Source organism: Dama dama, chromosome 9 (assembly GCF_033118175.1).
Source record: "Dama dama isolate Ldn47 chromosome 9, ASM3311817v1, whole genome shotgun sequence".
In the NCBI taxonomy this organism is placed as follows: Eukaryota; Metazoa; Chordata; class Mammalia; order Artiodactyla; family Cervidae; genus Dama; species Dama dama.
This window is the reverse complement of record NC_083689.1, coordinates 25,549,618-25,565,601: the sequence shown is the minus strand read 5'-3', so window position 1 is coordinate 25,565,601 and position 15,984 is coordinate 25,549,618. Positions and strand designations below refer to the sequence as shown.

General features: G+C 47.6%; 1 protein-coding gene across 1 annotated transcript in view; it reads right to left on the bottom strand.

The window, feature by feature from the left end:
* The window catches only part of P4HA2 (prolyl 4-hydroxylase subunit alpha 2), a 69,578-nt gene that overhangs the window by 36,704 nt on the left and 16,890 nt on the right, over positions 1–15,984 (bottom strand). The gene's annotated exons all lie outside the window — the stretch shown is intronic.

Genomic DNA, 15,984 nt, shown 5'->3' with positions numbered 1-15,984 from the left:
ACCAGTACAGTCCACACAGCAGGCGGAAGAGTAGTGAAGCTTCAGCTGTATTTACAGCCACTCCCCATCACTCACGTTACCGCCTGACCTCTGCCTCCAGTTAGATTCTCACAGAAGCACGAACCCTACCAAGAACTGTGCAAGTGAGGAATCTAGGTTGTGCGCTCCTTATAAGAATCTAATGCCTTATGATTCTGCATTGTGGTTAGTTGCATAATTACTTCATTATATATCATAATGTAATAATAATAGAAATAAAGTGCACAATAAATATAATGTGCTTGAATCATCCTGAAAACATTCCCCTCCCTCATCCATGGAAAAGTTGTCTTCCACAAAACTGGTCCCTGATGCCAAAAATGCTAAGGACTCCTGCTCTAAAAGGCAGGGGTCTAAAGAGGCATCCTGAGCCTGCCCTGCTCCTGCCTTTCCCCACTCACCTGTGATCCCTGACCTGGGAAGCAGGAGGTCTCCCAGACTGCTGATGACTCTTACAGGGCCTGGAAACTACCACAACAGCCGGAAACCTGGCCAGGGTTTATGAGCGCCTGGTCCCTCCATGGAATTCCCCAGAGCAGGGTTCCTGAGATCAGCCAGTGCTACAGAGGGTATTGTGCATGTTGACACACATCTGTACCCTTCAACACAGTCAGCATGCAGCTGGACTTTGGGTCCAATCGTCCTCTCCAGGTTCCTCTCTTTAGGGACCAAGAAAAGACTGGATATATCTTGACTCAAGGCCAGCGAGAGAGGGCAAGAGGTGCAGCTTGAGTGGGGCCACCTAGTGGTGGCCTTGCATGCATGCCCAGTGGCTTCAGTCCTGTCTGACTCTGTGACCCCATGGACTGTAGCCCACCAGGCTCCTCTGTCCATGGGATTCTCCAGGCAAGAATATTGGAGTGGCTTGCCATGCCCTCCTCCAGGGAATCTTCCTGACCCAGGGATCAGGCCCATATCTCATATGTCCCCTGCATGGGAAGGCAGGTTATTTACCTTTAGCAACACCTGGGAAGCCCAGTGGTGGCCCTACTGCTTCAGAAATAGGGCCTCGCAGGTAGTCTGGTCTTACAGCCTGGTGTAGGACCCTGGGGTAGATACAGAGAATCTGGCAGAATCCCCAGGAGCCTGCGGTGCCAGCCCTGGACAAGGCCAAGTGGGTCCCCCCAGAGCGTCCACTTGGTGCATGCAAAAGATGAGACAGACCCAATGGAATGGCTACAAGTCCCCTCCTAGCTGCCTCCTCCATGGACCCTTGCAACTCAAGACCGCAGTGCAAGCACAAGCTGGGCTGTCATTATAGGGTGGAGAAAGGCACCCAGGGCCTGGGAGCTATAATTACCCAGCAGGTCCAGGGCAGGCCCTCAGGGTGGAGACAACGGGCTTAGCCTTCATCTTCCCTCCTCACCACACTCATCCCACTTCCATCTTGAGCAAGAAGTTTCTGGGTTGGTGCCAGTACCCAGAAGGCCAGGAGTTAGATAGGTGCAGTGCTTAGAAATCCTGATATTATAAATATGCTTTTTAAAATTATTGCTATTACAACACAGAGGCCCATCCTACCCCCACCGTCACCCTGTCTCTCCTCCCCCAGCCTTGGGCTGGGGAAGGGATTGGGGATGGGTGAGGATGAGGTGAGAATAGGGATAGCTATCGAACATCTGACTTAGCTACTGTTTAAAAGGCTGAACATTCAGTGGTTTTACTTGTTTTTTTTTTTTTTTTTTTTTTTTTCAGGCCTTGTCAAAATGTCAGGAAGCCAGTAGAGCAGAGGGCAGAGGAGAAACAAGAAGTGAGACTGCAATGTTCTCGGGACAGAGCACCCTTGACTTTGTGGGCCCCCAAAATGGGTTTGGATATGATGCTGAGGGCTGGGAGCAGCCACCCCAGGGTGAAAGCTAGGGAGGAGCAGGATCCCATTTGGGATCTAGGGAGGGCATCCTGTCCACTTGCTGTCAGGAGGAAGAGAAGGAGGAACAGAGCCTGGGAGTGACTGGGGATGGGGGTGGTGTAGGGTCTACATGACAGCTGATGCTGATCTCAAGTAGGGAATAGCAACGCATAGAGAAAGAAGCAGGTAGATTTAAGAATTAATAAGGAGGTAGACCAGGAAGGCTATGTTCATTCATTTATCCAGCAAATATTTCTTGAAAACTCTGCTCCCCATTCTGCGCTCCTTCTTCAGGTTGAGGCCCTAATTCACACCCAGAACGAGGTCTTTTCATCCTTGGCTACCTTGACCCTGCCACCCTAAAGCAGGTCTTGCTGAAGGAAATTAGTGGCAGCCCTCAGAAAACACGAGAACGAGTTGGTTACCCCTAGAGATCACACCAGCACCCTTGAGAGTTTCAGACTGACATGGAGTCCTTAATCACAGCGTCTGGTTTCCTCAGTCATAAGGCTCCTTCCACAAACCACCCAGTTAATCATGGTCTTGGCACTAACTAACATCACCCTTCCTCACCCTGTGCTTCATTTCTGCCCACCCCCCCAACCCTCCTATTTTTAAGTGAATGCACTTCTGCTCTAGTGATGCATGTTTCTAAGGCACCTCATATCCTTTCCGGAATGAGATGGATATCCATTCACGAGTGACCCTAGCCCAATCAAGTTGTGCAAATTCTGTACTTCACAATCCTGGGGCTCCATCCCCATCACAGACATTGTAGATTTGATTATTCATGACAATGTACCAGTAGATAGAAATAAAATGAATTGCAAATGGGGTATTCTTGACTGATTTGTACAAAACAGTTGTATGATTTGGTATGTCTGCTTCCACACAATCACAGGACCCTGAGTCACCCTTGTGGATGAGGCCTTCAGGAGTCCATCTCCTCCTGTGGGCTCTCTCCAGCCCTCAGCCACCTGGCCTGTATCAGCTGTGGTTGTGGCTCCGACTCTCCCCCAGCCCCTTGAGGAGACACAGTCATCTGATCTTGTTGGTGAGCCCTGTCCTCTGTCCAAGGAACGCTGCTCCAGACTCTGACCCACCACAGGGAGGCCAAGGCACTCATTCCTCTGGAGGCCCTCACTACTCCACACCACATCAAACTTATTCCAGTACACTCACATCTCATACAAGTACACTTTGTACTTACCCAGTAAAAACATGGCTGAGTCTCAGTTAACTAGTTTCCATGACATAATGTTATAGTCACTAGCATTTCATAGTCACAATTTTATTTTTTGTAGTTTTCTACATTTTCCCCTGTGTCCATCATTTGCATGAACCTGTGAGAAGCTTGACTGACCTGGCCACAGCCTTTGGTGGGAGGATCCTTACCCACTGGACACACAGGCGCATGCACACATGCACATAGAGGTGTGCACGCATGCACAAGCTTGTGGGACTCGGCCTCTCACATGAGAAGGAGGAGATTCTGTGCTCTGTACCTTGGCTCTGCCCTTAACCTTGACTCTGTCTCACAACTTAATGTTAACATGGAACCAGAATCTGACTTTATTTCTTACCCTGAACCAGACAGTTGATGCTTGGAATCAGAAAGATGTCCGCTTCTATCACCTGCAGGAATCACACCTCCAAGGGGAGCAGGGCCAGTTTGGACAGGGTATCTCCCTGGCTGAAGAGTGAAGGTACAGACATGGCTATCGTGCAGTGTCTGGCCATCAGACACTGTCGTGTGTCAACAGTCTCGGGAGTAAGCATTATTCTCTCATCCCAACAGTCACCCAATAGGCCGCGGCAAGGCTGACCCATTGCCTTCATCAAGACCTGGAATTTTTTTTCTTTACTTCATCCCAGAACAAGAGCAGTTATCTGTGTCCCTGGGCTGACATGCAATGGGGCCTCAAGTCTCTTCCGAAGAATTCTGCTGCTCTGGTCTTGCCCCCAACAGCTCCAGCTGCAAAAATGAGGATGGCCAGCAGAGGGTGCATGGAACCCACCATGGGCCACCCAGTTAAAGGAGCAGTCCCAGTTTTGCTCAAAAAGCCCCTCAGTTCTTGATCTCCGGCTCTATTCCTACAACCTGCCAAGGTTTAACAGGAACCCTTGCCGAGAACTGCATAAACAGGAGCAACTGTAAACATGGGCAGATATAGATGTTTTCCAGGCCATATGGAATACCTCCAATGCTGGGACCTCTGGTAGTGGGAAAGGCAGAGAGGGTACCATGGGTGACCAAGGCCCTTCACAGCCAGTTAAGTTGACTTGCAGCCTGGGGGGAGCCTCAGGCCATGGCATCCAGTAGACCTAAAGAAAACCCAAGGGCCAGTAGCTCAGGGAAGTTAGGTAAGGAGATGGGGAGGCTGCTGATAGGACTCTGAGCATGCCTAGAATATCAGGGCTCCTGTTGAGGTGATTCCTTGAAGAGAGGGGCCACAGGAGAAGGGATGGGCAGTCCTCTTTTGGGTTCCCCTGATGTTCTAGGGGCTTCTCTGATAGGGCAGCTAAGGGATGGAGTGCTCTCCCTGTTCCAGGGAGTGGAACCTAACACTTCACAGACATCATCTGGAGGACACTTCTGCTTGCTCCTTCAGACCCTTGTCTCTCGCTCCCCTCCTGCTTTGTGCTCCTGGCTGCCAACCTACATGATGACACAGCAGATGCTCCTGCCCTATGACTTTTGGTTGGATTCAATCTATGGGGGGCACCAAGCCAGGAGGAAGACATGGACTTTGGGAAAGTTGCCTGCAGCCTACACTTGAGGATCCAGCTCAGTAACCTACCAAGTTATGGGACTGCCCTGGCTATACTGAGGAGTAGCCAGGCCCATCTGCTCTTTCACAATAGGATCACTCAGCCCAAGGCCTCAGAAGCCTTCTACACCCTCACTTACTTTCAGTCAGTCAATAAATAGTTGCTAACACATTCTCTGTGCCCAGTCCTAGGTGCCCAAGGACGCAGACACGGGGCTGAGGTGAGTCTGACAAAAGCGTTTGACAGAGCTAGCGGGGTTCTCTTTTGGCAAGGGAGGGGGCAAGGAAACAGACAAGGAAATTGATGATGAGTCACAGGGGCTGAGGGAACGTGCAGAAGGGCATCTCACCTCCTAGTGGTCAGTTGAGGGAATGGGGTTTGGGCCTCTCTGAAAAGTCAGCCAGGGGGTGTCATGGAGGTCTGGGAGACAGAAGTTGCAAAGGCTGGGGTGGGGGAATTCTCTGGCGGTTTGGGTAGACTCCAGCAGTTGGTGATGGACAGGGAGGCCTGGCGTGCTGCGCTTCATGGGGTCGCAAAGAGTCAGACACGACCGAGAGACTGAACTGAACTGAACTGAACTGAACTGAACCAGTGGTTAGGACTCCATACTCTCACTGCTGAGGGGCCAGGTTCAGTCCCTGGTTGGAAAACTAAGATCCCACAAGCCATGCTGTGTGGCCAAAAATAAAAAAATTAAAAGGCTGGGGGAGTGGGATGACTAATTCACATGGAACCCTGTGCTGGCCAGGCAGGGCCTCCTTCTGCCCACTGGAAAGCTGCTTGAACTTCATAGACTCCTGCCAGCAGGCGTGGAATGGCATGTGCAGCCAGGGCCACTTTAAACTTTTATTTAAAAGCTTATTAAGATATAATCAGGTGGCACTACATAAGAGATGTGAGTTCGATCCCTGGATTGGGAAGATCCTCTGGAGTAGGAAATGGCAACCCACTCCAGGATTCTTGCCTGGAATCAGACATGACTGAGTGCACACACACACACACACACACACACACACACTCAACAAAAAGAAAACTGCTTATCTTAATATATAACCCAATGTGTTTCAAATACATGTAAATTCATATTACCATCGCTTAGCTCAAGATATAGACTATTTCCATAATGTCAAAAGGCTCCCTTGTAACCCGATGATAGTCCATAAACCTTCCCAAAGTTGACTACTATTCTTTCTTCTTTGATTATTTTTTTCAGATTTTGAATTTTATAAAAGTGAACTTATACACTATATACTTTTATGTCTGCTTCTTAAATTCAACATGATGGTTGTGGTAGTGCCCTATCTTGCTGTTTTTGGTAGTACATCATTCTATTTCATTGCTGTATGGTATTCCATTATATGAATATATCATAATTTATCCATTCTATTGTTGGCAAACATTTGGACTATTTCCAGTTTTTAGTTATTTCAAATAAAACTGCTTTGTATATATTTGCACATGTACATTCTTAGTGGAAATAAACATTCATTTATACAGAATATAAACCCAGAAGTGGAGTTTCTAGGTCATAGGATATACACATATTTAACTATAGTAGTTACTTCCAACCATTTTTCTAGATGGTTGTACAAAATTACTCTCCCAGCAGCAGTGTTGTTCCAGTTGTTCCACACAACAGTGTGGGAAATCCTCAGGGGAAAAGCCAGGGTAAATGTAAAACTCAGTACACATTATTCCCTTTTCTCAAGGATTATGATCCTTCAATTCTTACCTGCATTAGTTGTTCTCCAATGTCCTCAAATAGTTGTCTTTTATATTTCATTCAAGTTTCTTAACTGCTTTTGGCAGGAGTATTCTGATACTACCTGCCCCCATGGCCAGAACTGGAAATTTTATTCAGTTCAATTCTGACATCAGATTAGAAAATACTGGAAAGGGATAGGCCCCACTGGCCCAGCTGTTTTCAGCTCCAGCTTAGAGTCTCAGACACCTGTGGCATCACATCCACATTCTGAATTAAGGCTCCCTATTTTCCGTCTATGGGGTCACACAGAGTCGGACACGACTGAAGCGACTTAGCAGCTGTAGCAGCATTTTCCTTTCTTCTTTTAAAATTTTATTAGATTCCAACCATGGGTGAGTAACTGGTAATAAACTAACTTCTCCACTGTAAACAAATACAAAGCTAGATAAAACATTTATAGTAACTGATTACAGGCACTGGACATCAAACACCTTCATCCTTGAGGGAAAGGAAACACAAGAGGTGAATTCCACATTCACTAAAGTTCTTTGCCTAGGGCATTTTCCAAACTAAGGGAGAAGGAAGTGGAGCCCAAACAGAGCAAAGTAGATGAGTAAAGGAAATAGAGATCAGAAACAGAGGATACTGAGGTGGCTGAACTTGTGGGGCAGGGTATTAAAGAGTAAGGAGGGAGCTGCATGGAGAAGAAGCTCTAGAAATCTGCACAGATACACTCTTGAGGCTTTGTCTAAGTTGCATAGTTGCAAGGAAAGACTATTTGAAGCCTGATGGATAAAAAACTCTGAGTCTGTGAACTAAACGGGGATTCCAGAGTTCATACAGGGCTGAGACCTGATCTGGCCAGAGTGGAAAGACCTTGCTGAAAACCCTGAACATTTAATTAAAATCTTAGAAAGACCATACCTTAGGAATAGGGCCACTCTAGCCATATAGAACTGTGGTGTTGGAGAAGACTCTTGAGAGTTCCTTGGACTGCAAGGAGAGCCAACCAGTCTATCCTGAAGAAAATCAGTCTTGAATACTCATTGGAAGGACTGATGCTGAAGCTGAAACTCCAATACTTTGGCCACCTGATGCAAAGAACTGACTCATTTGAAAAGACCCTGAGGCTAGGAAAGATTGAAGGTGGAGGAGAAGGGGACGACAGAGGATGAGCTGGTTGGGTGGCATCACTGACTCGATGGATATGAGTTGATGGATATGGATATGAGCTCCAGGACTTGGTGATGTACAGAGAAGCCTGGCATGCTGCAGTCCATGAGGTCACAAAGAGTTGGACACTACTGAGCAACTGAACTGAACTGAGCCATGTAGAATGCATTACTTTACACCTGCCCTAACAAAGCCTCAATAAGATCAAATTAAGCCTCTAGTAGATTTACTGCCCAATGAAGCAAACTCAACACTCCATAAAGAAGAGCATAATCCAGACTCAACAATGTACTGTCCACAGTTCCCAACATACAATCAAATATTACCAGACATAGGAAGAAGCAGGAAAATATGATATATAACCAGGAGAATAGAAACAGATTCAGAGATAACCCAGATACTGGAAATAGCAGATAAGGACTTTAAAACACCTATTATAAATATGTTCAGGAATTTTTGAGTGATAAGATGGACATAATAAATGAACAGATATGCCATCTCAGCAGAGAAATGGAAGCTGTAAAAAAGAACTAAATGGAAATTCTAGAACTGAAAAATATAATATGTAAAATGAAAGTTTTACCAGGTAGTCTTAAGAGTAGACTGGACACTGCAGAAGAAAAGTTCAATAAACTTGAAATCAAGTCAATAGAAACCATTTAAATGGAAACACAGAAGGAAAATGGACTGGAAAAAAGTGAATAGAGCTTCAGGCAAATGACCTGGAAACAATATCAGGCAGACTAGTATACATAAAATTAGAGTCCCGGAAAGAAAGGAAAGAGATTAAGGTGAAACTTTAAATAACATAGTGACTAAAATTCTAAATTTTATTTTAAAAATTACTAACTCATCATCCCCAAAAGCTTAGGATTGTAAAACCTTAACCAGGATAAATACAAAGGAAACCACATCCAGGCACATCATAATCAAATATATTAAAACCAAAGAAAACATCTTAAAAACACTGAAAGGAACAAACACGTTACATCAAGAGGAACAAGGATAAGAATGAACACTTATCAATTATCAGAAGTAATGTAAGCCAGAAAACACGAAAACACAAAAAATATATAGCTTATTAAATATGCTACTAAAAATCAACCAAGAATTCTATATCCAGAAAAACTATCTCCATAAAAGAAATGAGAAATAAAAATATTTTGAATTTTTTAAAAAGCTGAGAGAATTTATCACCAGTGAACTTGCATTACCAGAAATGTTCAAGGAAGTTCTTAACGCTGAGGAGAAATGATACCTGATGGAAACTTGGCTCTAAACAAAAGAACAAAGATCTGTAATAAGTAAATATAAAATATGTTTTCTTGTTTCCTAAACAATTTAAGAGACAACTGAGTATTTAAAGCAAAAATAACAACTCTTCATTATGGAGTTTATCATGTTTGTAGAAGTAAATGTACAACACCGCAATAGAAAGGAAGGGAGGGGTAAGTGGACATACATTATTGTAAGGTTTTTATATAAAAAGGAAAGTTTATCCTTTTCTTCTTTTCTTTATTTTTCATTTTATTACCTTCATCTTTCTAGTTATAAATACAATATAAGTATAGTTACATAAAATTAAACCCCTGACAAAACACATAACCTAGAAAATGTAAATGTTTCAAAACACTATCACCAGCGGTAAATATCAGTAGTTGTGACTTAATAGTTTTAAAAGGTATTAAAAATCTGAACAAATATCCGAGCATACCTTATTCTGCTCCATCTGACTAGATCCCTCTACTAGTCATGGGAGTTTTTCAATTGATTCTCCTGGATTTTATGAAGACACAACTATGATAACATCTGTCAGCAAAGACCCTCTGACTCTTTCCATTACTTACTTCTTTTACTAATCCATTATTTCTTTTTTTTTCCACCTTATTGTCCTAGTAAGGACCTCCAAAGCAGCACTGCATGGCAGTAGTGAAAGGGACATTGTTTGGATAATGTCCATTGTTTGGACATTAATGGGAACTGTAGAGTTGTGAGCCCAATATTGGCTTTTGGTTTCCAGTATATGTTATTTAGGGCTTCCCCCGTGGCTCAGTGGTAAAGAATCGCCAGCAATGTGTTAGAAGCAGTTTCACTCTCTGGGTTGGGAAGATGCCCTGAAGGAGAAGTGGCAACCCACACCAGTATTCTTGGCTGGAAAATCTGATGGGCAGAGGAACCCGGTGGGCTACAGTCCATGGAGTGGCAGAGTCAGACACAACTGAGCACACACGCACACATATGTTATTTAAAAAGTTAATATTTCTTCCTCTTCACGATTTTCCAACTTTTTACTGTGACTAGCTGGTGAGTTTTATCAAATGTCTTTTGGGCTGATCACAGTGTTCCTTTTTTCTCTTTAATCTATTCAGTTCAGTTCAGTTCAGTCACTCAGTCGTGTCCGACTCATTAATCAATGGATTTTATAATGTTAAATCAAGCTTGAAATCCTAGAAAATCATCAAGTTGATAACTATTTTAACATACTATGGAAATCACTTTGCTGTATTCACAAATTAGATGGACCTGCCATTTTCTTTGCAGGGGGCTGCCTTGGTGTTAGCATAATAAATAGATCTTAACAATAATTGTGGGAACTCTGGCTCAGGAACACCACAGTTCTCAGAGGGAGAATGCTTGTGTTCCTTGGCTGGGCCAACAATGCTGCATGCTTGAACGCCCAATGTCACAGCTCTTTGTGGTCAGCTTGTTTTAATCCTAGACACAGCTACCTCTCAGGGCCTGCTGGTTCCAGAGTTGTGGGCAGGGCCCTTTCCAGCACTCAGCGCATGTCTAGTCCAGATCTGCCATTTTCCCTTCCTCTTCCCTGAGATGAGACAGTTCTTGCTTAACTCTCAGCACGTAGAAAGCTCATTATACATTCTCTTCAAGCAATCCTGGCTTCCTGTGTGGGAGAGGCACCCCTCTACACCCCCTCAACCCTGCCTCTCCTGTTCCTTAGGCAATCCTACCTTCCTACAAATAAGATGATCTCACAGGCAACAATCTGATCAGGTGTCCTCTCAGCCGGGGCCACGTTACATGTACATTCTTTGTAGGGGGCGGGGACAAGAGATGTGGGGTGTGAGGAGCTCAGACCCCGACACCAAGGGCTCTGCCCATGTCCCACTGCTGAGCCTGGGTCTGCACTGCTATGGGCCTAGCCTTGGGAGGAAAAGTAAGTGGGAAAGGATTTTTGAAGATTCCTGGGAGCCAAAAATATAGCCACCCAGGACATGAGGCTGACTCATGAATCCCGCTCCAGCCCATTCACCCCATGGGCCCGGAGTAGCCTGAACCCAGCTTCACCCTTCCAGGCCTGTATCTGGCTTTTTCTGCTCTAATCCCCATGGCCCCCTGCACCTGGATTCCCACACCCTGGGGCCAGCTGGCAGCTGCTGCAATCTAGGGGCACAGTTCTGCTCCACTCTTCTAGCAACACAGACGGCCAGGCTCACACCAGGTGGTCACAGCTGGAGTGTCCCAAAGCCAGGTCCGGAGGTGAAGTCAGCCTGAGCAGTCCATGCCAGCCTGTGACTCAGTTGCTAGAGGCACCCACAGGCTCCACTTGGCAGTGCTGGGCACCATCAGGCAGGGCATTTCACAGACAAATCAGAGACTAAAGTTGCTGGTGCTGTAGAGAGGTGGGTGGCCCTTAGAGACAGAGGATGCAGCTGGGACGACAGGCTGGACTGGAGTCCAGTACCATGCTTGCTGGACTCTTGGGGAAGTCTTCGAGGCCTTCACCAATCTCATCGTGGTCTCCAAGACTCTTGGGTAGTAGGAGACAGAGGCTAAATCTATACCAGTAAGAAAGTTATGAGGGGTAGGGGCTGCTAAGGTTCATCTTGAGGAGAAGGACTAGGAAGTCTGGAATTTAAATCTTTGAAGTTATCTCCAAACGAGGCTATACATTTTACATGGGTGTTATAAGCATTTAATTGTTCAATACTCAGGCCTAAAACAGTGCCTGACCCATAGGAGGCTCTCAAAAATATTTGTTGAATAAATGACCAAAGCATAAATATCATAAACCATGATTCTTGAAATACAGTTTTCAGGGACTTCCCTGGTGGTCCAGTGGTCAGCCCACCAATGCAGAGGACACGGGTTCAATCCCTGGTTCAGGAACTAAGACCCCACATGCCAAGAGGCAACTAAGCCTGTGTGCCACAACTACTGAGCCCATGCTCCTAGACCCTGTGCTTCACAACACTCGAAACCACCGCAGTGAGAAGCCTGTGCACCACAAGAAAGAGTAGCCCCTGCTTGCCTCAATTACAGAAAGTGTGTGCACAGCAATGGAGAGCCCATGCACCGCAATGAAGACCCAGTGCAACCATCACATAAACAAATACATTTTAAAAATCCTTACAACAAACAAAAAACACTATTCTCACGTTTTTTTTTTCCATATTTATTTCACTGAAAGCCTAGAAATGTGGAAGTGGCCTGGCCTTCTCTCTGAGTGGCCTGAGTGTCAACTCTAATGGTCCGAAGAGGAGGAAAGTCTTCAGCCAGGAGAACAGAGTGTCCTGGCCAGGTCACTGCCAAACATGAGTGTCTGTGGATGTGTGGACTGGGGCAGAGCTAAGCTGTGCCAGGACTCCAGGCCCAGGGAATGAGTCCCAAGCTGACAGAGGAGCAGTAACATGCGTCTCAGGAGCCTCAGTAATTAGATTCCTGGGCCGCCTCCCACGATTGTTCCTCTATGTCATCCTTGCACTTTCGGTAGTCTGACCTGTACCTGATAGCCATGTCTCTCCCCCAGAGCTGCAGAGGGATGGATCCTGAGCCGCTACTTATGCTAGAGTATGGTGATGGTCAAGCCAAGGCCGAGAGCGTCTAGGGAACGGACGCTGTTCCCTCTGCTGTTCTGCCTGGAGAAGCTGATTTGTAAAAGGAGGCACCGTCTCTGCTCAGGGACCCAGTGTGGCTGGCTGATAGAAGCCTTCAACTATCAGGGGAAGCTGGTGAGAACCCCAGCACTGGGCCTCTATTTGGGGGCTACAGGTAGCAGCACTGAGGCATTTGGTGCTAGGAGAGGCTGGGTGATTCTAGGGCAAGCTGACTGTACCCTCTGGCCTGAGCAAGAAGCAGGAGGAAGGGTAAGCTTGGGGGTGTCCTTGAGGCAGGGGCTGAGACCACGGTGCCTTTGTAAGCTGCTTTCTTGAAGAAAGCACTCAGTCAACATGGGCCTCACTCCCACCTCTGACAACCTGTTCTGTCACTTCCCTACCTGGGCTAGGCTGCTCCTGGCTCTCCCACCTGTCTGCTGTCTCCTTCCATTCCTCCCAACACCCTCCACTCCCAGGCCTCAGGCCAGAGCCTCCTTGGGCCCAGCTGGGTAAACCTGCCCCCACCCTGCTGCCCAGCAGTCCCTTTGTTGGGTCCCAGAGCAGACGGGTTTTCTCTGTAAAAACAGACACAAAGCAGGTTCGACAGGGGTGCTATTGGGGACTGCAGGCATGATCGGGACAGGTCTAGTCCCTGGGGCAAGGGGCATGGCATAAGTCACCAATGCAGGGTCTAAACCCCTGATTGACTGCATAGAAAATATGTGAGCTTGGGGTGGACACTCACCCTTCCAAAGGCTCAGTTTTCTGATGAGAATTGGTTCTGCTTTCGTGTCTGCCCTGGAATCTGGCTCAGGGCCAGCAACGAGGCTCCGATTGTCAGAACTGGCTTTGTCCCTGTTTGGATCTTCAGAGGCTGGTTTCCTCTAGAGCCTCTTGCTTCTCAGCCCCCAGGGGGGTTGCGGCGGGGTGGGGAGTCCCCACATCACCAAGCCTACTTAAGCAGGTCTAGGCTAAACACATAGCACGCACTCAAAACTTTTGTTGAGGGATCAAATGGCACACAACTAAAGCCGGGAAACTCCCTTTGTCACAGGCACGCCCTCCCCTGAGTTCTGCTGCACCAAACACAGCTCACAGGCCAGCTTTGTTGCCTCCCTGACTAGCCCTGTCATCCCAGGATATGTGGGGCATTGCCCTTAGTCCACTTCAAAAGCTACACCACCTCAGATCTTCTTTCCAGATGTCACCTGGTGCCCATGCCTCTGGCTGTCTCCTCCCCTTTGAAAGCCCCTCAAATCTTGCTAAGGCCTGCCTCGCTCCCTATCACTATAGGGCCAAGCTCTGGCCCTGCAGAAGGCCCCCACAGCCCCTCCCCATCCAGCCCTGCCCCAAACTGCTGTTCTCTCCACCCTGCAGACTCACAGGTTCCTAGCCTTGACCAGCAGACTGCTTAGTGAACAGACCCAACGAAGGCCAGAGGCCATGGGACCTGGAGTCGGGCCACATAGGCTACACTGAAACGGGAGTTTCTCGGGTTCTTCTTTGGGTACCGCCTGGGTCCTGGAGTGGCCAGGACTGTGGAGTAGGCATCCCGTGAAGAGGAAGTGCCCCTATCAAGACTCAGATCTCCTTGGAATCCAGGCTATTGACTGACAGGAGAGGGCTGGGCCTTGAACGAAGGCTGTATTGGACTGAATAGAGCAGACTGTATCTAGAGATCTGTGGCCCCAGGGCCAGGACAGGGCAGGTTAGGGTCTTGCCTCTCTAGTCAGCCCCTTGCACTTCACAGGAAGGTATCCTCAAGGGCTGCTCCATCAGTTTCACTACACACCCTACTCGGGGCTGCTTCCTACTCTGGGCGGTCCCCTGGGTTGGCCTCAACTTCAGCCGGAGACAGTTCCTGTTTCGGCCCTTCCCTCAACCCCCACCCTAAGCTGAGTCCCAAGGGCATCTCCCAAGGGCATCTGTTCCTGCTGGAGCCTGCCAGTCCATTGAGGAAAAAGCATTGTAGTTTCTCCTGACCTTGGACAGATCTGGCCACACACAGCAGGCCTGGGCATAGTGCCCTGAGCTACTTGAGGCTCCCCTGAAGGACAGGGCCCCTGAGCATGTCTCCAAGGCAGCAGGAACAGAAGAGCACAAGTCTCTGCCTCCTGGATCCCCTCATGCCCTGCCTCTTTCTGGGCCATGGCTGAAGGATGAGCTGTAATAATAATTCCTGTAACAACAATAATATTGTTACTAATGAATGTTTTTGAACACCTTTTCTGTGCCAGGCTCTCTGTGGCTGCTGGGGAAACATAAATAAATAAGATAGACACAGTCCTTGTCCCTACAGATCTCTCTACCACAGCCCTGGGCAGGCATGGGCCCTGGCATATGGAAAAGCACTCAATATGTTTTTGTTGAATGAATAAAGAATGCATGAAGTGAGCAGTCTGGTTGTACCCAGCAGCAGAGATGCCTGGTGGGGTGTGCAATGAATAAGTGAAGGCCACCAGGGCAGAGGTGAGGCATGACCCAGCTGCTATCATCCCCATCTTGGAGAGGGCTCCCAGACCCTGTACACTGCCCTGTGACCTGGTACTTCAGCATGATAGGGATTCAGCAATCCAGCAATCCCCCAGGGAATAAGAGCAACAAGCATGAAAAGGAAATTCTGAGAGTTTCTGGAGGGAGCATTGGGGATGGACTGAAGCAGCTTGCCTAACTCACTGTCCAAAGCAGTGCATCTCAGCAGTGAGCCTACAGTGTGACTCCTAAGAAGGTCTGCTTCCAACCTCCAGGAACTCAGCCTTGCCCAGGCCTGTGTCCTGTGGGAGGGTGCTGTCCGAAGCGGGCCTCTGACGTCCCCTCAAGTCAGGGGTACCATCAAGGACCCACTGTGGAGGATGACTGCCATGGACCCTGGAACTACCCCGGAAACTGCTCAATGAAATGGGAAAGTTTATACCCCTTATTTTGGAAGAGCCACTCCCCACCACACCCCTGTCTTCAACCCTAGGGGAGAAGCCTTCAGAGATGGATTACCCAGCCCAGAGCCTGAAGGGCTAGGAAAGATACTCAAGAGGACCACTCCTGGACAGGGGTGATATACTTCCCCCAAAGGAAGTAAAGAGGAAGGCAGTGAAGCAATTTCAGGATGGGGGCGGTGGTTGGGAGTCCTGGGGGGCGTGTAAGCTGGGAGAAGTCTAAGGAAGAGTTTCAGGAATCCACTATGGGATGCCTTGGGCAGGAACTTCCTCGGCCTCCTGAGGTCCCAACTCCCCACAGCAAAGATCTGCACCATTTACATTCACTGTGGCTCTTGGAGTGCCGATGAGGTGTCTGATCACCCAGTCATGCTGTGCACTTAGTTCTCAGTCAGTCAGTGACAGTGTTAGCTGCTCCCAATCGCCACATCATTCAGTGCGGTCCAAGTCCTGGGGATCCTCTGGCCTAAGGACCCCTGAGAAACCATCCAGCCACCAACTCTTTACTAGCCCTTCTGCTTGGTTGGTCCCTGTTGGACACAAGTCTGTACAGCATTGAGCAGAAACCTCCTTGCTCACAGAATTCAAAGTTCAACGGCTGGCACTCTCTGGTTACGTCCCCCCAACCCGTGCATTCCCAAATATATCCTCCAACACACACACACACACACACACACA